Raw genomic sequence first — 23,969 nt, forward strand, 5'->3', positions numbered from 1 at the left:
TTATAATGAACACACAATTACTATAGGATTTGGTTTGCGCGTGGAAAGGCTACAAATAGCATATTTAACAGTAAACAAGCAAATTTCACATGTTATCTCAAAATGAAGTTATTACAAACACTCAGTGATGGTTTAAAGTGAGTTTTGAGGAAAACTGTACTATCACTCTCATGAATTGTCTTATATAGCATGATGTTAATGTTAGCTCTTATGCAGCTGCAGTTTTTCTTCATAATGCATTTTGTCATAATACTGCATACTTTTGTTGTATTTATTTAGAAATACTTTTGAAGATAGTTGGGTACGTTTACCGGGACTGAAGCGATGTGGCTTGGTAAATGTTTTTTTTTTTTTTTTTGCCAGTACAAAGACTGATAATGGTTGAATAAAAACAGAAGGATACTGATAAAAGAATAATAAGGATTATATATCATACCTGGTGAAAGCTTGAAAGGTTCATGTATATATATGTCAAAAGCAATACAAAAGTGAATTTAGCATAATATTAGCAAAATGTCCCTTTGTATTGCGCTCTGGTCACTGCTTCTAAATGTGAACAAATACAGATATGCAGATTCTAAAAATATCAATTTACAGAATAAATAATGAGAGAAAATTCATTTTTGCGTCAGTTAGTCCTTTATTTAGCTTAAGATCTTTTAAAACGCATACATATACGCACACTTCAGTGTTGATCTATCTGAAGTGGATTATATTGGACTAAAAATGTTAAACAGAACCCATGGTTTCTCTATAATGACTTGTTATTGTAACCTCCCCACTGATCCCATATCAGTGCTGTCCTAAACGCAGTGTAGCTCTTACATCAGGTTTTGTGTTCTTGTGTTTATGTGGTTACTGTACCGTCTGCCTTCCCAGAAACCACCGCTAAATTATTTTTGTGCTGATATTTTGTCTACTACGAGCAACCAACGTCTAGATGATTATCGCTTTAAACTTTATGCTCTGGCACAAATGTTTTTGTTTTGTTTTTGTCACCTTAACACAAAGTCTTATATACTCACTATTAGCATTGGACAATAGAGCTCAATATTCCATATCAATGTTATATTTTCAGCTGGCAAAAAAAAGAAGAGTGAACTTGTTATTAAACTCTGCTCAGCGCTCTAAAGACACAAAATAACAGGCAAAATGTGTTTTCTTCATTTCAAATTGAGTTCCCATTGAAACAAGGAATTGATTCAAGCTATTTCCCCATTTCAAGTTGTTTATTCTGCACACGCACAGATCCACAGACAAAGATGGTTTGACTGAGTCCAGTTTCTAATCTGCAATTATTGTTGTTTTGTGCGATTTTCCCATTAAAAATAATCAGCCGAAAAATAAGACTTTTTTTCTGATACAAATGCTTTTGCTTTTTCTCAATGTTTTCTTTTTCCCCCTTCTTTCTTCTGTTTCCCTGAAGCGTTCTGGAAGGTTAGGCTTTAGATGAAGCTTAATTAGTCTCTGGTTCAGCTATTATGCTCTCTGAGGTCTTGTCAGGCCACACAGTGATGTTGAGCTGGCGTGGGGTCAATAAGAATCCGATTGTTTTCGACCATTTGAGTCAGTGGGAAGCTGGAGTGATGGTACTGATGGGTTTCTAATGTCCTTTTTGGACATTTTGCATAATACCTAGGCCAGCTCTGTCGTTTGAGTAAACACCGTAGAGAAGATTTAAAGTGATGGTTCATCCAAAACAAACTGACATTTCAATTTATCATTTAGCGAAAATCCTGAACATGTGTGCACTTATGTTCTTTTTCTCTCACGTACTCTTACGAATGGCAAGGTCGGGATTGCTCTAAATAATACATTTCAGTTTGTTTTTCATTGGGCGCATTCAGAATACACAATATACGGCACCCGTCATGCAGGAGTTTGTTGATGACACGGTTACATTCTTTTCTTTCAAAGGAAGTTGTTCACTTCTATTACAAGGTTGAACACAAGCAAGGCATTATTTTTCAAATATCTTATGTTGTGATCCAGAAAAAAAGGCATTATGTATTATGCATAAATACTCCGATGACTGAAAATGTATTTATTAGGTGAAAAAAAAATTTGTTTTAATGTTTAATATAATGAAAAATGTTTTAATGACTTATCCTAAACTATGATTTCACCACAATCCAAGCAAGCGATTTATTCTTCTATACATTTCAATCAATCTTTCCACATGGGTTAACTGTGAAGTTCATAATGTGGTTAAAGATATACCAAAGAAGTCAAGAAACAAAAACGGTGCCCAAATGGGTCAAACCTCCCCGTTAAAAGAAATTCTGTACATTACCATTCAATTCTTTTTAACATCAAAATAATTAAAGAGCACCAATTCGTGCCAACGATTTAATAATTTAAGAAGAACAACATGAACGGCTCCAACAAGGGCTGCGGATAGATTAGTAGTTCATGTAAATCATACTAACGAGAGGAGTCAGCATCAGGGGCTGTGCAGCCTGTTCTCATTTCACAATGTATACATGAATACAACATGCTTTATAAGAACACGTTGGACCGTTAGGCATGGATTTTTTCCTAGTGTAGTCAAGGGGGCTGATCTCTGAGCAGGTTAATTGGATGTTTAAATCTGCAGCCTTGGGGTGACTGCACAGAAAGGTTTGTGAAACACAATATACTTCAACTTGACATCAATGACATGACGGAAAGTCTGGCGGATAAAAGCACTGTCAATACAGTGTGTATCAGACACTTCCTGTGAAGTAATGAGTTCATGTTTTATCAGGTCCAGCATTTTTAGAGATCAGTCAGAGAGATTTAGAAAGAAAGGGCGTGTCAGAACGGTGAAGGAAAAGTGAAAACCTTAGAAATAATCAAAGAGAGGCAGCTTGCTTTTGAGTCTGCACCATCGAAATATCTGTTATTACAATTTAAGACAATGTTTTCTACTTTATAACATTTTAAAACGTAATGTATTTATGCGTTGCAAAGCAGCCTGTATTACACGATCCTTTAGAAATTATTTTAATATGCTGATCTGTTGCTCGGAAAACATGGCTTATCAGTCTTGTATATCATTCGGTATATGATTATTTTCTGTGAAAATAGATTCAAGCAGTTTTTAATGGACATATTCTGTAACTAAGTAAATGTTTTACTGTTACTCGGTCAATGTAATTCATTCTTGGTTAATAAAAAAAAAAATCTTACAACATAAAAAAAAAAAAAAGTTGTTTCAACTTGAAATACCCTGCTGCCTTTTTTTTTTTTTTTTTTGTTTACATTTCTATATATTTTAGTTGTCACTCAAATTAACATTACATTAACAAAGTAACAAAATGTATTTATTTATTTTCATTTTTATTTGTACAGTGAACAAACTTTGGAAAAGCAATGTACCTAAATCATCTAATAAACAAAATCCCCTTAGTCAGAATTATAATTTTTATGAGGCAAACGCACATCAGTACCATCACTACAACTTAATTATCAGCGAAGATGCTCAGAAATATATTTTGGCCAGTATTAAATTTTAATCGTCAGCAGCAATAAAGCTCTGGCAGAAAATCCCAGTCGTTTAGCTTAAGTTACGACCTAAAGGTGACAGAACTACTATTACTGACTACTTGCTATACTTTACTACCATTATCTGCTGTGCACACTCTAAACTGTTCTTCAGTTCGGTAAACTCAATTTCATGGAAATTAAATTGAACCAAACTTAGTTTCCAGGAGCAGCGCTGACTACCTCAAGAAGGTACAGGATCGATTATTGCAAACACAGACGTACACATTACATAAAAACATCTATACACAAAAAGACGGTAATTAGCTTGCCATGTACATCTATGCTATAGCAAAGTAACTATTTTTTGTTAAATCTTAGAGCTACAGCATAAGGCAAAAATCACATTACATTTTTCACCAAACCAAAATGTACAGCACAACACATTTGCATTCGCCTCTACATCTGTTCCTGAAGGCAAAAATTACTGGTTAAGCTGTTGATTTTGCACGGATTTGAAATCATTACTGAAACTGTGCCATTAGAGAGCTGGCATTTAATTCGACTGGTACACCAAACCTCACTAAATATGGTAATAATTTAGCTAGCAGTTGGAAGCGGTTTATTGATTTAGGTGTTGATGTAGATGTGTTTCTGCCGTCCATTTGTGTACTTATGAATATTCCTATTTTGTTTAATTAGTGTAACTGGGCAGCAGGGGAGGGAGTCAGGGCCAAAATCGAGAGAGGCTAAAGCCTGTGTTTTATTGGATTTAATTTACTTTATTTTATTTTTTGCCAGTTGTATATTTAAAGCAGACAGGGGGAGAGAGTGCAAACTAATTTTACTGCCAAAAGCTCTACAACCACATACACAGCAAACCCTATTTTATATTGATTTGGCTTCTCATAAATGTGAAATAATATATATATATATATATATATATATATATATATATATATATATATATATATATATATTTTAATATAAAACATGTAAGCTTGAAAACCAACTGGGTATATTATATTATGTTTTATATATATACACACACACACACACACACAGGTTTGCAAATTAATGTAATAATTCATGTATTAAATACACTTGCAAAAATCATTGAATTGAGCCTGATTACTGCTGAAAATAGACAAAAATATACTACTGTTTGTTACATTACAACAGAAAGAAATTGTTATAAACTAAAGTTATGAATATTCAAGGTGCACATCTGTAGTAGACCGTGCCAACAGAGGTCACACACAAAACTAAAATCATTTCTCAGCGAGCTCAGCCAAACTGACTTTTACCATGACTAGCTCAAAGGTCAACAGCAGATATCATCCATCTTTTACAAGCAGGCTGGACCCTCGGGCTCCCGTGTGTGTGTTTGGGTGAACATAAACACATTCTCAATTCCATCCGAGCATAATCAACCAAACGAGACTGTGTCAGTTCAGAATATTTCTTAGCCACATCATCTGACGTGATTTAGTCATCAGTATCAGTATAATTAGATGACAGGTTAGTCAAAGCCAATACCGTATTTAGCACTGCATATAGTCATTAAGTTCAGGTAAGTTCAGTAACAATAGAAAGAGTGCGGCTGACTGACAAATTACCACTGACAACACACCGTTTAACATTTTATTTTAGCTTTACATATCGCAAGTATATAAAGAAATGTCAAACAAAATAAAACTCAAATAAAACTCACTCCCGAGCAGTTGCAAACCTGTATGAATTCCTTTGTTCTGCCAAACACAAAGGAAAATATTCTGAAAACAGTTTGTAAGCAGGCCGTCTTGGTCACCGTAGATTTCCATATTAGAAAAAAACGGTGACCCAAAACAACCTGGTTACAACATTTACAAAAAAAAATTCTAATTCTCCTTTGTGTTCGCAGAACAAAGAAATTCGTACAGATTTGGTAGTACTCAAGAGTGAGTAAATGATATGTTTTTTGATTTTTGGGTGATCTATTCCTTTAAAAGAACCGAGCAGAAAACTAAATATAGCCTTCAGTGAAAATACGATCCTTTAGAGAAATACATTTCAGAGAAAAAAAAAAATAAATCATTTAACAATACTGAAGTAAATTATCTTTCATTACATTTCTGACTAAACGACAGTGTTCAAACTGAAGAAATACTGAAAAATGATGTGGATGTGTCCGTGTGATCTACTTTGGCAGAGAAACTCTTGGCACCCTGAACAAACTTCGCACATTTCCTCTCGTACAATGTGTGTGATTGAACGATGGTGCTGTTTTAACGTTCAAAGAACAACAAACAAGAGGAAATGTTTTACTACACCTCTGTATCGCCATACTGACATGAAAAACACTGCTGCCCATCCGTTCAGTGTGTGCGTGTGTGTGTGTGTAAAAGTCAACTGTCCTGAAGAGATCTTCAACAGAACCGTTAAAAAGACTTGTTTCACTAAACAATCATCACAGATAACAGTGATTAGAAATAAAAAAATAATCATATCTAAACTTTACGGTTGCTTTAACGCATTTAAACATGCCTTAAACTAAAACCGAGCTGCTGACCTTAAAGAAATTTAAATCCATAAATAAATGAGCAGCGTCGTGCATTGACCTTGACTAGATGAGCCAAATAACGTCATTTGTCTCAAAGCAGCCAAAGGGAAAAGTGTGTAAGAGAGTGTGTGTGTGTGTGTGTTCTCCCAGAGTCACACATAACTCACTCATTTTGTTCATATAACAATTTTGGGTGTTGCCTCAGAAACACAAGCCTTGAATTTTCCATCCATCACTTTCCTAAGACACAGTCTAATCCATATCCTTAATTTACGTCATTTCACCTCTCACTTTAATGAAGGAATGATCAAAAAAGTTGTAGATGGTAATTTAAGTGCCTAATGAACTCATTTACCGCATTGTTAGGCACAATAAGAGCAGGTTGTTCCACAATTTCTGCTGTTAATGCAGTTGAGGAAAGGTTTCAGAGGTTACTGGGAAATTAGGCTCTGACAGGCAGAATGATTAGACATGCTAGAGATTACCTGTCTCTCTCTCCCTCTCTCTCCGTGTGGTGTCAGTGTTCTGGCACATTGCGCTGTTATGCTGCTGATGAACCAACACATGTTGACCTTTTTCCCTCAATCTCGTCTGCGCTGTCTAGTATTACCTATAATTGGAGGAGGAGAAAGAAAGAGAGGAGAGCTTTAGTTTTCATACGGGAATCAAGATGGCTTGATGGCATCACAGATATAAGCTTCTCGACATTTATTTAACCCTTTATGATGCATGTTTATTTCATTTACAGTAAAAAGCGAAACAGAAAAGTGCTGTGACCCTGAGGACATTATATTATAGTGAATGTCTGAGACTATACATGACATGTCCTGTACGAAGCATATTCAGGGCTTTTCAGAGATAACGAAGTATTGGATGTTTCGCCATGATCACTCCCTCTCGTTGATCTTCAAAAAAGTCTGAAATTAATTTAGTTACACTCTTATGGAATAATAGGAATAATAATATGGAATAATCAGTCTAATTTTTAAACCGTGTGTCATAAAGCAACATCTCAGGAAAATGTTATGGGGTTTCAAATCAAAATATTGAATGTTATGACACAGGATGATGATTTCATGCGTGGCACAGGAACTAAAAGTTTATTATGCATTTTGGGAGACATAACAAATGAACAGGGAAAGAAATTATATTTCAGTATTCCATAAAAAAAATTTATATTATTAGGAAAATCTTTTCAATTATTACTCTCCTTATTACACTTCTTTTTTCATGATATGCTGCCATTACAACACATTAACACGCAAATTAGATTTAGTTTATAAATACATTGTATATAATGGGAAAACCTGTTTATGATCATTTTACAAACATGTTGCCAAAGGAAAAATGCTATATCTAATAATTCTGTTGTAACATAGCTAAGAAAAAGGATTCGATTTTTTAAAAGAAATTGATTCCTGATATCCTCAAATGAGGACATAGCATTATGGATTATGGATATCATAAAAAAATATCAACTACTATATCAATATCAACTTATGGATATCATAAAAAAAAAAAAAAAAAAAATCCTAAAACTTTTTTTCTTGGGTCAAAAGTGCATTTTCAAATCTTAACTTAAAATAATTTAAAAATATTTAAAAAAATCTGGTTTTATCTATGTAGACAGATATATAATAATACAAAATTTACCTACCTATTTTTTATATTAAAATAAGATGACAGTTCTGTAGTGAAAGTAAAAACCCTCCCCTTTCTAAATTTCCACATTGATGCAGTCTGGTTTGTCTAAATGGTTTGATGCTGATCTAAATGATATACAGCCATGTTGTTAACCAGCAAAACAAGAGCTGATCAACCACAGTACATCAGAAAAACAGCACTAAACATGCCGTGATATAGAGTGCTTTATGGAGAGAGAGAAATATCGTCCGTCAATCGCATGACGCAACCGTGATGAGTGTTCTGAATGCTCATGAGCTTTATTTGCTCTTAATAACACCAATAAACATCAGCAACAAACATTTAGCCGTTTCAAACCACATCCTCTGTAATATCAGCCATAACGGGACAAGGACACAGTCATACATGAACACTAGAAGACTAATACTGTATAATCCAGACATCCACTCTCATACGCTCATGTGCACACTGTTTTCTCATTAAAGCCATGTATTTAACTACTCTCATAAAGAGTCTTAGAGGTGACCTTGGGAAGGACTGTTCAGAAATGATGTAATATTAGTTCCAATAAAAGATGTGGAGAATACATTCATAAAGACTCCCAACACATATTAATAGTAAAATGTGCCATTAAAACAACGGGCAGATTTTTACAAAGTGCGCTTTGTCCTCTGAGGGCTAAGGCAATCTATTAAAGAACAAATGTTCACGTGTTAAATGTTCGCATGCCCTTGACAAATGAAAAGACAGAGTGTGGATTTTAACACAGATGCAAGAGTCCTTCCATACCAGAATAAATGTACAAAAGAATTCTTGAGCATTTAGTGTGATGATATGCCAACACAAAAGAAGATATACTGCTGAAAGTCTTCTTTCTCTTTTCCATACTACAAAAACAGATGGTGCCTGGTACACTCGAGCTCTAAATGTGACAATAAAGCACTATAAAAGCGCCATAAAAATAATCCAGGCTGGTATAAAGTAACTAAATAGTAATTAAATTGAAATTGGAATTGAAATTGGATTTGAGAGAACGACAGAGATGGCGCAGTAATATATGAGTATTGCAGCAGCAGGACTGATGTTGAAATGAAGTGAAGTGAAATGAGAGGAACGCAGAGCTGAGTGATGCACAGGAAGTGCATTTCATTCCGTTCTCTGCTTGCACAGACTGATAGCTGAGAGGCAGGTATCCATCTTCACCTGTCTTCATTTAAACTCACACCTGATTGCATGTAGCTACCTCCTATATGAATTACCCATCTGTGTGTGTGTGTGTGTGTGTGTGTGAGTGTGTGTGTGTGTGTGTGTGTGTGTGTGTGTGTGAATTTGTGAGCTGGCTTCCTTGCTTTTTTTCTTATGTTCGAATTTGAATCGAACGAACCAATTCAACTACAATTTAAACGAAATTCAAAACAAGCAACGCCCTTCTACACAGGACAAAAAAAAAAACTATCCAAAACACCAATTCAGCATATTACACACATTTCTGAATAATCATATTAGCATAGATAATTACATCTTTTACTAACAAAGTAATAATGGTTACAGACATTCTTGACAAAACCTAAATGAATGGTTCATTGTAATTTCTAGTGTCATTAAGTCCGCTCATTATTCAATTATTTTCTTTTCTGGACTGTTTTGCAAAATTACTGCAGGTTTCATAAGCTATTAATCGCTGTAATAAACATGTTGCAGGGCTGTTATGTTCGGTTTCTCTCCAGTACAGAAAGAATGAACCGAAACGTCGCAATGTTCAAGAGAGAAACTCATTCTCAAAACATTCAGTTAAAACGACAGAAAGAAACGCGATGCGTCAATATGCATTAGAAAATATTAAATGGCATTAAACAAAAGGTCAGAAGCCAAAAAAATAACTTGTATGAAAATACACCCACACTACACCGCGCTGGGAAGGAGGAAGGAAAGTATCTGTCAAAACAAGGTATTCGGCTGATGAATGGACGACTTTGCTCAGCATTTCTCTTTCAGTAGAGAAACGCCGAACGATTTCACGCAACTAAATCCACGGTAAATGGAGAGATTTTACAAGCTCAGATTGCCCATTTCTGTGACTGGCCAATGTAATGTTCTCAAGGGCCTCCATTGCTGGGATATTATCACTCTCTTTCTCGTTCTTTATAGATTTATGAGATGGGTATACTATGTTATGTGAGTATTATTCTTCAGGCTGGTCTATGTGCCAGAGCTTGGTTTATCTAACCCCTTCACATTTATCTCCTGTTTCCTTACCGGCCCCAACACGATGGGAAGGGCCTTCCTTTCTCTCTGTGTGTGTGTGTGTGTGTCCATTCCAGCTCAAACTGAAACCCATCATCTATAACCTCCGTTGGCCTAAGATTATTGTCTTTACATGAATATTGGCAAATTACATGAAATTAGCACATGCTTTCTTATGACGGGCTTTAAGTTTGTGTTATACATATTAACAACAAATTAGTGTAAGCGAGGCAAAATACGGGGAGCCTGGGGCAAGTTGTCACGCTATTTTTTTTACTCTAATTAATATTTTTCAAGAACGATTTTTCTGTAGGCACATACCTTAAGGTCTTGGCAACAAATCTACTGAGCATGTTACTCCACAGCAAACAGCTCATTAAACACACGCTGGTCTATATTTCGGCAAGTTGTTGACATACGATCATGCCATTTAATGTGCATGAAAACACGTCGGTATATGTTTATATTTAGAAATATCACGTGTGACCCCGGAACACAAAACCAGTCAAAAGAGTCAGGTTATCAAAATGGAGATTTATACAACGTATGAACGCTGAACGGTTCATGATAATAACGGCTTGTTAGGAAAGGACAATATTTGGGGCGAGATACAACCATTTGAATATCTTGAATCTGAAAAAATATTGAGAAATCGCCTTTAAAGCTGTCCGAACGATGCATATTACTTCACATTTTAAGTTCTGACATATTTGCAATAGGAAATGTATCTTCACTCAAAATCCTAATGATTTTTGGCATAAAAGAAAAAATCGATGTATTTTTGGCTGTTGCTACAAATCCAGCTGTGCTAGTTAAGACTGCTTTTGTGGTCCAGGGTCACATATTTAATACATACTTAGAAATATATAATATAACTACGATCACACTGATGAAGGTAATTCCATCACTCACTCGCTCTCTCTTTCTGTAGGAGTTTATCTTGGAGAAATTGAAAGACATATGATTAATGAGCAATCATTAGCATCAGTGATTTCAGCTTGTATCCTCTCAAAATGCTGCTTCACCCTGAAAATGTGTGTTTTTATGAAGATAGCGCATAAAAAGATGATACAAAATTAATTACTTAAAACCATGGCTGTGGGGTGTTTAGTGTAATTACAAGTGCAAAATAATTACATCATTAATAGAAAAATTGTGTTGATTTTGAACATTAAAGTGCTGAATTTTTTTTTGCTTGGTCTACAGTCCTTCCTTTTCTCTTCCTTTAGAGCTTGCTAAAATGAATGTGTGATATAAAAGGAAGCATAGTAAGAATCTGATTAAATCACATTTCCTGGCAAAGTCGTATTATTTTTGTCCTTGTCAGACACGTATCAGATGACGGCTGAATTGTCACAGAGCTGATTTTCACATAAAAGCCCTTGAAACGCTTTGTTTTTATGTAAAAAGAGAGTCTTTTCATTTTAAATCACCAGTGGCTTTCAAAAACAAATTGACTCTCCGTTTACTTTATTTCAGCGCAAGACTCCTATTAAATATTATTATAAAAATAGATGCCACGGTTGCCGGAAAGCAAGATATGGTGACGATGTTTTTTTGGCTTTAAGCCACACATTAATACTCACTGTAAATGGATAAATTAGTCTATTTCCAAAAATGTATCATTTGTACAGCAATTAAAAAAATGCTAGATTTTTTTTCGCTGAGGTTATTTACAGCTAACCAATTAAAAGGTTTTTACAGCAGTGTGCGCTCTATTCATATTAAATTAGGAACATGTTTTACAGTGTACCTGTGTGTGAGAATGCTGTCAAACAGTGTAGGATCAGCATGCAGTTTCATTTCCTGGAGATGATTGATGGCTCAGACGCTGTGTGTGTGTGTGTGTGTGTGTGTGTGTGTGTGTGTGTGTGTGTGTGTGTTTGTGGTGGGAAGGAGTTGTCATGACAACGGCGATGTAAACAGCCTGGCGGTCCTGCCTCAAAGGAGCTGATGTGACTGAGTCAGCACACACACACACACACACACACACACGTTTTTCTACTGATGAAAACAAATGGGAGTTGTCTCATCTAGATTGATGTCGCCTTTAGGGTTCACAGTCCCTTCACACACACACACACACACTCTCTTCACTGACAAATCACCATTATGATTTTATTTCTGCACTCGGCTCAGCTCAGATTTCTAAAGGCATGATTTCAGGAGCCACCAATATACAAAGAACAGGAAACGCAGAGAAGGAGAGTCAGAGAGCTTTAAAATATCTGCAAGTCTGCTCGAATGCGTGACCTTCAACCCTCCTGATCCCGATCGCCTAAACCCTGGCCATTAATCGTCATCAAACACACACACACACACAATATACACGCATACAAACACACTCCTGTTAATGGCTCCAGTATATCATGAGACTGAAGTTCATGAGCAGTTCTCCAGTTCTTCACTGAATTGTCACGGGATCGTTTACATTATTTACACAGGCTTCTGTGCTGTACGGTACAAACTAGACGTCGTACGGCTTTACTGAGGTTGTTTACATCTTTATAAATTCTCTCAGCGTGCGTGTCTGAGAGAGAGAGAGATGGAACAGGTTATTCAACACAAGCACTCTATTTTAATTAGACGCAAAGTGACTGCCTATTCAGACCATAAATCACTATTATTATTTTTTTTTAAGGTACTGAGGAGATCATGACACACAGTACTACTGAAATTAACATATCCTCCTAGGTCAAAAAGAAACCTGTGTAAATAAATAAAATTAAATTAAATAATGGCAATGAAAGGAATAATCAAAAATAGGTAAGAAAAGAAGAAAAACATGACAGTGGCTACTGGAGGAAAAACATTAATTAGATATTCTTTGAAAATAACTAAACAAAAATATATTACATTTGAGAAATAAAATGAATGTAGGCAACACACTAATGCGAAACAAGGGGCAAAGACAGCATCTGATTTGGGATGGGAGGTGAGAGGATGCCATTGAAGCCTGTCTTCACTTGTAATTTATCTTGTAGGTTTAAAACTGTCTTGCTAATTGTTTTATTTTTACATTTTACAAATGTACAGAATATATGTTTTCATATTTTATTTTATAATAATTTGGAAAACACACAACAATTACTTATAATTTTCTAGTTCAATTTTTTTAATGGCAGGAGTCACGGCGTGGTTTGGAGAGAAGGAGCACACGACGAGAACGCAGACATAAAGGAATAATACCTCAGGCAGGCAGGCAAACGAGCAGATAAACTAAACCACCTCAAACATCGACGAGATCGGACGAGCAGAGCTGAAACACACAGGACTTAAATACACAAAGTAAATACTTAATAAATGAGACACAGCTGAAGACGATAAGACCATTAACTAAAAGTGGGTCACACTGAACACATGGCACAAGAAAACAACAACAAAAACAGAGTCCACGTGACAGCAGGTCGTTTTAGGTTATGAGAAAGATGGATCTTTCCATACAAAAGAAATAGGGTCATATGAAATTCTTATGTATTATTTTTTATTTATTCATTTACTTAAAAGAACAATATATAAATAGAAATTAAACTCTTGTATATTTTTATTTTTTCTGGTAAATATTCATTATACAATCACAAATAGAAAAAAAAATATAATAATAATATATATATATATATATATATATATATATATATATATATATATATATATATATATATATATATATATTATATATATTTTTTTTTTTTTTTTTTTTTTTTAATTGTGATTGTATATTACTGTAGTAATACTGTCATTACATTAAGTAATACATTTTTGTTTCTTGAAGTTCAACCAAACTTATTTTGTCGGATTGCTATAAAAAGTTCCTATTTTTTTCTCAAAAGATCCTCTTAAAATGCTCATGAAGTGACTCAAAGAGCAGTTCTAGAGATTATGTTCATTTTTTAATGTGCTCATTTCTTGAGAAGGCAGAAGCTACGAGCGTCAAGCTTCAGTGTGCGTGTAATAAACGAAACTCTGCATCTGTGCCACTCATTCACACGGAGACATGCACAACTCCTATTTAATTAGCATTTTTGCAACGTAATATTCGCAGACACTAATCCATATTGCATTTTGATTTAATTTTACTGACCCACTTTAGATGTATTATTCAAAATGTGTCAAATTCAGTGACATTTCGTGTTATACGGTAAATTCCAGTTTTATGACTGGATTCCGTCTGGGCTTTCCCAGAAATCACAGGGCCCTATAAAAGGTACAATGGCATGACTGACTTCAAGATGGAATTAGTATGGGTCTTGGTGTTCTGCAACCACAATGTTGTAGTTATGTCCTCTATAGACACAAGCTAACTAGTTATATTTCCAGTAAGCCTGATTAGTCAATTAACTTGCTTTTTCTAGTCTAAGAAGTCGGCTTCGTCCAGTCATGGAATTACTGTCTTCTTAAAACAAACCCTTTTACAAAGGAATTCATGTGAACACAAGCTTTACATTTCTGCTGTAGTAGTGTATTAATGGCTCTGCTGGACTGACTCGCTCGAGACACAATCATTTGTTTATGTGAGCGATGCTCCGGACAGAAAACAGGGAATGCTTTAAGACAGTGTCTGACGAAAGGCAAAGATTTTTTATCTTTTTAAATGGAAAGTCTAATTTCTTGTGGTCTGTACACCCGAAGCGATTCAATCTATTCCCGTGTCGGTGTGTGCTGGATCTTTGCCTGTTATCCCATCTGTCAGATATGCAGCTGCAGGTATACGGCTGGTCTTGCACACTTACAGGAGAGATCATTATATATATGAGCGAAGCAGGTGTGTGAACGCGTTTGTGTCCATGGAAGGCAGGTGGGCTAAAACACCCAGAAACTCGTAAAGTACTTCAATCTGAGGATGGAGACGGAAAATGAGCAAGTGCATCTTTCATACGTTCTTCCCATCTCTTTTTCATATTTTGCGCACGATGCAGGCCCGGTTCTACATGAGAGCCCTCTGAGTTGAAATTGCAGTAACGCACGCCGGCAAAACAATTTCCGCTGACCCAGAGAACAAACATAAAATCCATGCATCAACGCTAGTAATCATGCATGATCTTGCAATTCAGTCTCATAATTTGCAGTCGTGGCATTCTGCTTTCATGCCTCTAACATGCACATCGTGACATTTGATTTATGATCTCAGCTTGCGCATACCTTTTGCAATCTTCCATCCACTGCCTACTACTTTCATTTGCAGTTCCAGGATAATACTGCAACCACTCCATAACCTCCGATGACAGTCAAATCCAAACTAGTGAATCAAAGTGTTAATTTAAAAAAGTTAATCAATAAATAAATAGCCCAAACTTTTCTGTGGTTGTGTGCAAGAAAATATTACTTAAGTAAAGAACTTCTGAAAAAAAAAAAAAAAAAAAAGTACAATTCATGAATAAAAATAAAATAAAATAAGAATAATTATATTAAAACACAAGCATTATTAAAAATTAGTTAATCAAGTTTATCATCTTTATTTCAGTTGTAATATTCGACGTACAGAAAGGCTTGTCTTTATTCAGGCCCATTTTTGCCAGTGTTGCCATGCCCCTATTACTAGTTTTAAATGATACTGCATACATAATAACTTTACATAGAACGTAGAAACACCCATAATACTGGATGTTTGTCACAACAGTACTAGTCATAACCCGGCACTAGAACATCTCTCTTTTCAGACGCACCCTCGGTGAGTTGTCTGATATGATAAAAACCAAGCTCTCTATCGTCACGAAAACAAAACACTATGTGGCTTCATTCTCTAAAAATACAGTCTGCGCGAGTTTCAGGCCTACCAACAAACAAAGGAAAGCTATGAAATGTACGCAAATTGTGCTAAATCTAAAACACCAAACCAAAAAACGGCAGCTTTTAGAGGGATGCAGTTTGGGTTAGACCGTAGAAATTATATTGAGCTTAAGAACAATAGAAACGGCTGGGATGTGCTGCAGAGAGATACCAAAAAAAAACTAAAAGTAAAAAAGTGTGCGGGCTCTACTAGAGATCACAGAAATCTGTCTTTGTGCTCTGAATCCTCTGCAAAAGTTGAAGGAATGCAGAAGCAACGTGATCCTTTCAGACTGATTGTGCCCAGTGTGTTTGATCCAGAGACAACTGCTGTGATCTCTGTCCTCGTGTGCCAGCTGCTGCCCACCTACCAAGATGAGCTGCTCTGTGAGCCTTTAAAGGGACCGTAGCCCGTCCCAAAAAGAATTCGCTCATCCCCTGTGTTGTTTCAACCCTGTATTCTTAGCTTATTTTGCATTTTAAAAGCAGCATGTGACCATCCCGAGCCTCCTGATCTCATTGGAGCGAGAGATTTTCTTTCTTTTTTGTTGATTGGTTAAAAGTTTGTTAATTGATCATTAGTTGAGATTTCGTTTGTTTGACAGGCCCTCCCGGGGCGATAGTTTTCCCTCAGGAATGTCTCATTTTTGCCTTAGCTTATTTCTTGTTGGTTTTCTTCTGCGTTCCTTAAGTTTTGTTGTTCTCTTTATTATGTTCTTTAAATACCCTTAGACGTTTAATTAGTAATTTCATTACTAATATTTGTTCTCATTTTGAAAGCAAAGTAAACAAGTATTTGTTTAGACATCCTTCTCCGACCGTCTTTTATGTTGCAACCTTCAACGTGCGGGACGAAACACAGCACTAGATATTAACCACGATTTGTTTATGCACAATTGTTCAAACAAGGATGTATTGATTTACTGCAACAAATAGTACCGTAAAAGTGTAATAAACATCAGTGGCACTCTTGTGAAGTCATGTGATGGTCATAAAGTCTGGACATGAAAATAAACACGAGACAGTAAAGTCCTTTATCTGGAGAATGAAGGCCTGTTCTGTGTTTTTGGCACACTGGGTCAGCACATAAAAGTGGACAGGATGCTTCCCCCTCCAAACCGACTCCATGTGTGTGTTGGTGCGGAGCCTCGAACCGCAGAACAACAGGGGAACAGTTCAGAGATATACCATAATCCGGCCCACAAATCACCCGGGTGTGTCTGGAGTGGAAACCGCCCTGTCATATATCCACGCTAACAATGTGCATGTACAGAGCAAACAACGGTGACAGATTAATCGATACAGACCGGCAGATATAATAAGACATCTATCATTTCTCTTTTTCTCTCCGTCTGCTTAAATGTGCTCTTTATAACAGACAGCTGAATTGGATCTGCGTTACGAGTCTATAATGAAAAAAACATGGCATTGTCAGAAAAATCTATACGTACAAATACATCAATCAATACATCAAACAAACTCACTGACAAATCAAAGAGAAAGGCAAATGCTAAAAATGAGATTCGCATGCATTAAACTACCGACTTTCATGATTACGGTTATTGATTTTATTTGGTTTTAATAGCTTACAGTTGCCCTTTTCCACCAGTCTGCTGATGGACTAAATAAATACCAAGAAATTCCTAGTGCATACGACATGAGCTTCACTGTCTCATAAAAATAATTACACCAAATATCAACCGTCTTGAATGGATCTTTCCACCTACTGAATCCCACGTCTGCGTGCGTACGTGTGTGTGTGTGTGTGTGTGTGTGTGTGTGTGTGTGTGTGTGTGTGTGTGTGGTATGTGGAACATCAGTATATTTGGAATCTCTGATGGTTTTCCTTCACTGCCCCATTTCAAATTCACCCAGCCGATCACGCCTGTCTGCACGCAGCTCTGGCGTTCTTTATGGAATGAAAGCAATCCTTGTGCAGTTTATAACGAAGCAAACCATTCGAAAATAAACGTTTGCCACACAGAGCCCAAAGGTTTTATTAAAAGTTGTATATCATGCAGTATTAATCAATAGCTAAATTCATAACATACTTCCCATCCAAAGATGAAGCTTCACAGTTCAACACCGGGCTCCACAATACTGGAGAAATATGACATTGTTTTAGTATATTTCTGTATTGATTTATTTTGCAAAATACAGGAATTTCCACTAGATGGAATCTCTCTTATAATAATAATAATAATAATAATAATAATAATAATAATAATAATGTGATAATGTAATAATAATGTAATAATAATAATTAATTAATTAATTAATTTTCATGTCTGAAAAACTTGAGGGGGAAATAGTAATAATAATAATTCGGATTTCTTTTGTGATTATAACCAAAAATGTTAAACAAGAAATAAATAAGAAATGTAATGTGATAATTTTTTTAAACTCGAAAATAATAATCGAGTTTCAAAAAAGTTATTCTTTGTAGTAAAACTAAAATAATAGCAATATGTACGCAAGTAACCTTTTTTTTTTTTTTTTTTTTTTACCTCAAATGTTAAATCATCAACTTTTTATTTGGCACAGTAAATGAACTGATGAGATGCTAAAAAACGTATCACACAATAAAAATAAATACATAATTCAAACAGAAACATTCAATAATGACTAAGCAATATCCCAAAAACATGCAGTCATACTTCAACAGGTCGAAATTCCCAGACCACAGCCAGGCAATAAATACTTTACTCTAAAGAGATCTCTCTGACTCCGGCCTTCTTCTCCAACAAAATAAAAAAGGCTTAATCACATCATTCCAAAAAATGTATATTATGTTACTTAACCCTACGAATTAGCGAAGTGTCCACTGACGAAGGTATATATACACGGTGAAGTTAGTCCAACGTTCTCTATCGCTTTCTCACATTAAGACTCAACCTCCACGGACATCTAGTTGTTGTGCATGTTTGGAAAGTTCATGACCTTCATCAGCCACACAGGATGTGAAGTACACGGAGGGGTTTTACAGTAGACATGAATGCGCTGGTCTATATATAGCAGTGGCCCATATGGCATACAGATCGCTGCTGCCAGCTGGACCCAAAGGGTGAGGAGAGAGAAATGTGGCACTACAACGTTTGATGTGGGAAACGAGGGTGGACAGTGAGGGAATACTCTGGCTGATGAAATGAAAGAGAGAGAGAGAGAGAGAGAGAGCGTGTCATGCCAATATAGCACATTCATTTGGATTGACTGCAATATTAGGAGGTTGAGGGCACAGTCAAGTCTTCATTCTTGTAAAATAATACCGGAATCAAGCAGAGATAATTAAAAGCGCTGGCTGAACAAAAGAATGTGTGAAAGGAAAACTTGAAAGGGCGGTGTAATTAAATTGAGATGCTGCTAAGTAGTCAGCCATAAGTTTGGCGCGGACAGAACAAAAATGTTCTTTCCAACTTGTCTCCTATGGGCAGATCGTCACTATAAGCCCAGACTCACCCGGGGAAGGGCACGATTTGATATGTGCTAAAACACTCAAGGTCAATATTCACGCTGCCAAGTGAAACTTTAAATCCAAATTGAAGTCGTGTGAAATGTTGTGTGTGTAAACAGGGAGCGGGGTGCGTTAAAACTTGATCTGAAGGAGCAAAGTCAAGTGGAAGTGAATTTAATCTGGACTCAGACCACATGGCATGACCACAGGGGCCAGAGGCTTCTGTACACGTGCTACTCATCAAAACGCTAGGAATTTGACAGACAGCATGAATTAAATTCAATTAAATAGGAAGCAAAAATATCGGCCAACACTCCTCACAGCAAAACCTTTCTTCAGCAACTCACAAAAAATGTGACTTTGCAGAATTTACATATTGTTTCCATACAATGGAGATGAATGGCGCCTAAATCATTCAAGTTTTTTTTAGTAAATATTTTTAGTAAAAGTCCAGCCTGTTTCTCAAATGAACTGATTGTAAGACTTCAGAAGACAATACCACACAAGAAATATTGGACATAAATATGGACTATTATTTTATAACTTTTTACAGCTTGACAGCGCCTGGCCACAATTGAATGGAAGCCAGCAGCCTTGACATTCTGCTAAACCTCTCTTTTAATGTTCAGCAGTAAACCACAGGTAATTAAATGAATAAACGATTTAGGTTTTACAATGTCAACGGATATAATAACATTTCGTAAATTTAGGATGAACTATTCTCAAAAAGATTCAAAGAGAAACAAATAAAGAAAAAGTCAAATTATGAAATACAATATAACCGCAAAGGTGTAGCCTATCAAATTGCTTCTGGCTTTTTTGTAAACTTCTAATTTTTTTTGACTTTTAATTTGTTATCTGAGTTTTGTATTGCTGTATCCTCGTTTGTCTATTATATTTTCAGCTTACATCATACATCGAGTCAGAGGTCAGCCAACAAGCTGGAACTCGACTCTCTCGCAAACACGCATGCAGTCGCCGCCGGAAGTAAGTGATTTCAGTTAGAATAATAGAAATATACATATTTCTTACAAAAAAACAGCTATTTGCTTCAGAAGACATTTCCCCCGGACACATATATGTTATTTTTATGACAGATATATGTGATTTTAAGGAGCTTCAAAGTAATGGCCATTATCCACCACCATTACCAAACTTGGAAGAAAAAAAAAAACTCAGTGACTCTGAAAAGAAGAAAGTCGTATACACCTAGGACGGCTCGGGGGTGAGTAAATGATGGGGTCAATTGAATTTTCGGGTGAACTATTACTTCAATGAGCGTAAGAGACTTATTTTAAACACATCTTACTGACCACAAACTTTTGAAATCTATGTTTATCTGTTTTTTTGGGTGTTTTTTTTTTTTTTTTTAGAAAAGTCCAGTTCTCTCAGATGGTGTAAGACCTCCTGAGGGAAAAAGCGCGCACACACACACACACACACACACACACACAGAGATTTGGCACTGTATGCCAAAACCCAACTGAGCAGGAGCTGACTTTGACAAGTGTTACCTATTAAAGTTAGTTACTATAAAATATCCCACAATTAAACATAATTAACGCCTTTGGTCTGGGGCGAAGTGTGCTTAGGTTACTCTTTCTGTCAAACTCTGGGTTTCCAAGCAGAACAGCGGTTGGCTGATTCAGTGTTTGGCGAGTTTAAAGCACAGAACTCATAGCAGCTCAATTGCTTGCAGGGTTTTTCTTAGATGGCCTCTCAGACAGCCGGCTGGCCCTCGGCTTTTAGCTCCTTAAATTATAGTGTGACAGCACATATGACGCCGAGCGAGAAACATCCCACACGCTCACATGCTGAGAACGCATTCAATATACACTTCAGTTTTACCAAAGACATTCTTGACAGTTAGATAATTTCACAGTATGCGCTATAGTGCATGCTTAGCTGTTTGCTATTAAGTTGCATTCAGCCAAAGTAGCTTTCTAGATAGATAGATAGTCAGAGAGATAGATATCATGACTGAGATAATCACACACACAGACGCTCGATGCATAATTGGGAGGTAATGCTCCATACAAACACAGCAATCCACTTTCTCTCATTCACAAGTTAATAACCCACAACAAATGTGTCTCCCTCTGTCTTTCTCTTTCTTTGTCATTAGGACCTCCTCTCACAGACACAAGAGAGCCTCCTCTTAAAACTACTGACCGAATCCTCTCCATTAGATCTCAGGGAGAAAAAAAAAATGAACCTGTTAAATTTAATGAGATAATCTGCTTCACCCCTGTTTTTGGCCATATTTCACCTCCTGATGTGAAAAGTCTCATCTGGCAGATATTATGTCTTTTTAAATGAAATCACCGAAGCCTATGTTCACAAAAAGGGTAGAATGACTTTTATTTGTTCTTCTGCCATGAGATGGTGCAACTGTGTATGATGCAGTGATGAATATTAAAGTAATATGCCACTAGAGGTGAATGTAATAGTTATGGGATGTTCCGAAGCTGATCAGCTGAAACAAAGCTGCTTTCCATCGATGTAAACTACTAAGTGCATTGTTCCAAAGTTTAAAAAGCAGCTCGACTGTTTTCAACATTGATAATAAAAATGCTTCTAGAAGACCAAATTAGCATATCTTAATGATTTTTGAAGAATCATGTGACACCGAAGACTGGAACAATGCTGCTGAAAATAGCAACAAATAACAAATGCCTTGGTGAAAAAAAATACTTTTAAAACCATTGGAAAAAAAATCCAAAGACAATCCTAGTACTTGCTCAATGCATCACTGAGAATTATAAAAAGGCACAAAGCTCTTATGATATACTGTAAAAAGTTCACTAGCAGTAAATGAACAATTTTATATTTAAACCATAAATCATAAACACTGACCTTAACCCAGTCCCCAACTGGAAATCCTGAAGTCTAAGGCGTTCTCTACATATTAACAGCATCTGTACTTCTCTACCGCAAATTCATTCTTGTCCGGAGGCAAACTACCAAAGCTGGTTTTAGCCTCCCTCCAGAGAAATTCATGGTCATTTTGAAGCAGATGATCAAGTGTTGGCTGTAATTTGGCCTGTCTCTTTTGATGTCCAAGAAGGGTCTGTCATTATTTTACAGGCGAAATTGGATTTGTCCCCCGATGGTCGTGTGGATAAGCACTGAGCTCATTAATGTGCTTCCAAAGGCTTTGGTAAGAAATAAAGCAATCATGGGGTAATTTCGTTAACAAACACTCATCACAGTCATCTTATGCCCTCTCTAATAGATGTACTGTACTGCACAAGTGAGTGGGAAACTCTACCATTACATTTTTGTTAAATGCTTTCTTTTCAGTTCAAATGTGAATTCAAAAAAATACATACGCGTGTCTTCCTCTGATTTTATTTTTGTTTCTATTGGTGTCAGGTGGCAGAACTGGAGGCTTTCATTCGTAGCTACGAAATTTGTTTCCTTATTATAAGATGCATTGTGTGCTCCAAGAACCTGGCTCTGCGTTGACAGAAACATTTAAATCATGTTGTATTTGCTGAGATTTGCTGCTTGTACGAGTCACATCAGTGGCAAGCAGGTTACATAAAGAAAAAGAATTGAATGAGAGAGAGAAAAAGAGCATATAAACTAGCATGATATGTTTGCCGGCGTTATTATTATAATGCACAGTGAGGAGGGAATACATTATAACATATATATATATGATTCTGGGACACAAAATCAGTCATTGAGATTGATACAAAGCTGAATAAATAAACTTTGCATTGATGTATGGTTTGTTATGACAATATTTGGCCGAGATGCATCTATTTGAAAACCTGAAATTCGAGGGTGCAAAAATCAAAGTTGCCTAAATGAAGTTCCTAATGCATATTACTTATTAAAAATATGTTTTGATATATTTACGGTAAAAAAAAATGCTACAAATATACCCTTGCTGCTTATGACTGTTTTTGCGCTCCAGGGATATATATAAAAATCATGTTTAGCCAGCATATTAATGTTTGTCTGCTGGACAACATAGTTTACACTCTAAAATATCAGTATTTTGCCATGATTTAAGGGGTATTTTTAGGCTTGACAGAAAACGGAGCTCCTAAAATGTCAATTGTTAATTGTTTTAAATTCACAATAATGTACAATTATTCTTTTTCTTATTGTTAAGCTTTTACAAAACAGTACAAAAATCTGTAAAAATATAAATCTAATAATAATAATTAAATATTGCCTAAATAATATAAGTACTACATTCCCTTTGTTTCAGTGCAGTGATGATAAAAAAAAAAATTGGAAAAACATTTAGCAGCAGTAATGGGTCTATATATTATATAGTATATTGCTGCTAGTATATTTTAGGAAGGGGGGGCTCTTGGAAATGGGTTTATCATATATTGGGGTTGCTGAAATCAAAATGTTTGAGAAATATAGTAAATATGTAGACTTGCCATATTAATCTCAAATTCAACTAATGCGCAGAGACAGGTGTGCGTATATTTCCAGTTTATAGTAGCTTAACTCAGATTTTACAGCCAATATACTTTCCGTTTCATAAGCCATAACTTGCAATTCCTAATTCAACAATGCCACACCAGTGTAACAAGCTGACAGACAGTCACAGGGTGGAGGTCCATCAGTTTCACAGAACAGTTGCCAGTCTTAAATCACCCATTCAGGATCCAGCAGGCCTGAACAGAGTGAAGGATTAACCAGTCAAACACAGACACGGAGGGAAGAGAGAAGCCTTAGAAGAAGACACACAGCACACATGATCTCCCCTTTCACCCCTGACCCCACTCCGACCTCCATTCGGTCTTCTCGTTGGTTTTTGACATATCTGGTCTCCAAAAACAGTAAGCAAATCAATTAGACATGCAACGAAAAATTATATTTTGAAAT

At 36.0% G+C, this 23,969-nt stretch overlaps 1 long non-coding RNA gene across 1 annotated transcript in view; it reads right to left on the reverse strand.

The window, feature by feature from the left end:
- LOC122351998 overlaps nt 1-23,969 on the reverse strand; it is a 163,454-nt gene that overhangs the window by 76,492 nt on the left and 62,993 nt on the right. The window contains exon 3 of the long non-coding RNA XR_006251827.1: nt 6,493-6,617. This is a non-coding gene — a long non-coding RNA (uncharacterized LOC122351998). The remainder of the gene's footprint in view (nt 1-6,492; nt 6,618-23,969) is intronic.

Source organism: Puntigrus tetrazona, chromosome 9, assembly GCF_018831695.1.
Source record: "Puntigrus tetrazona isolate hp1 chromosome 9, ASM1883169v1, whole genome shotgun sequence".
NCBI classification, from domain to species: Eukaryota; Metazoa; Chordata; class Actinopteri; order Cypriniformes; family Cyprinidae; genus Puntigrus; species Puntigrus tetrazona.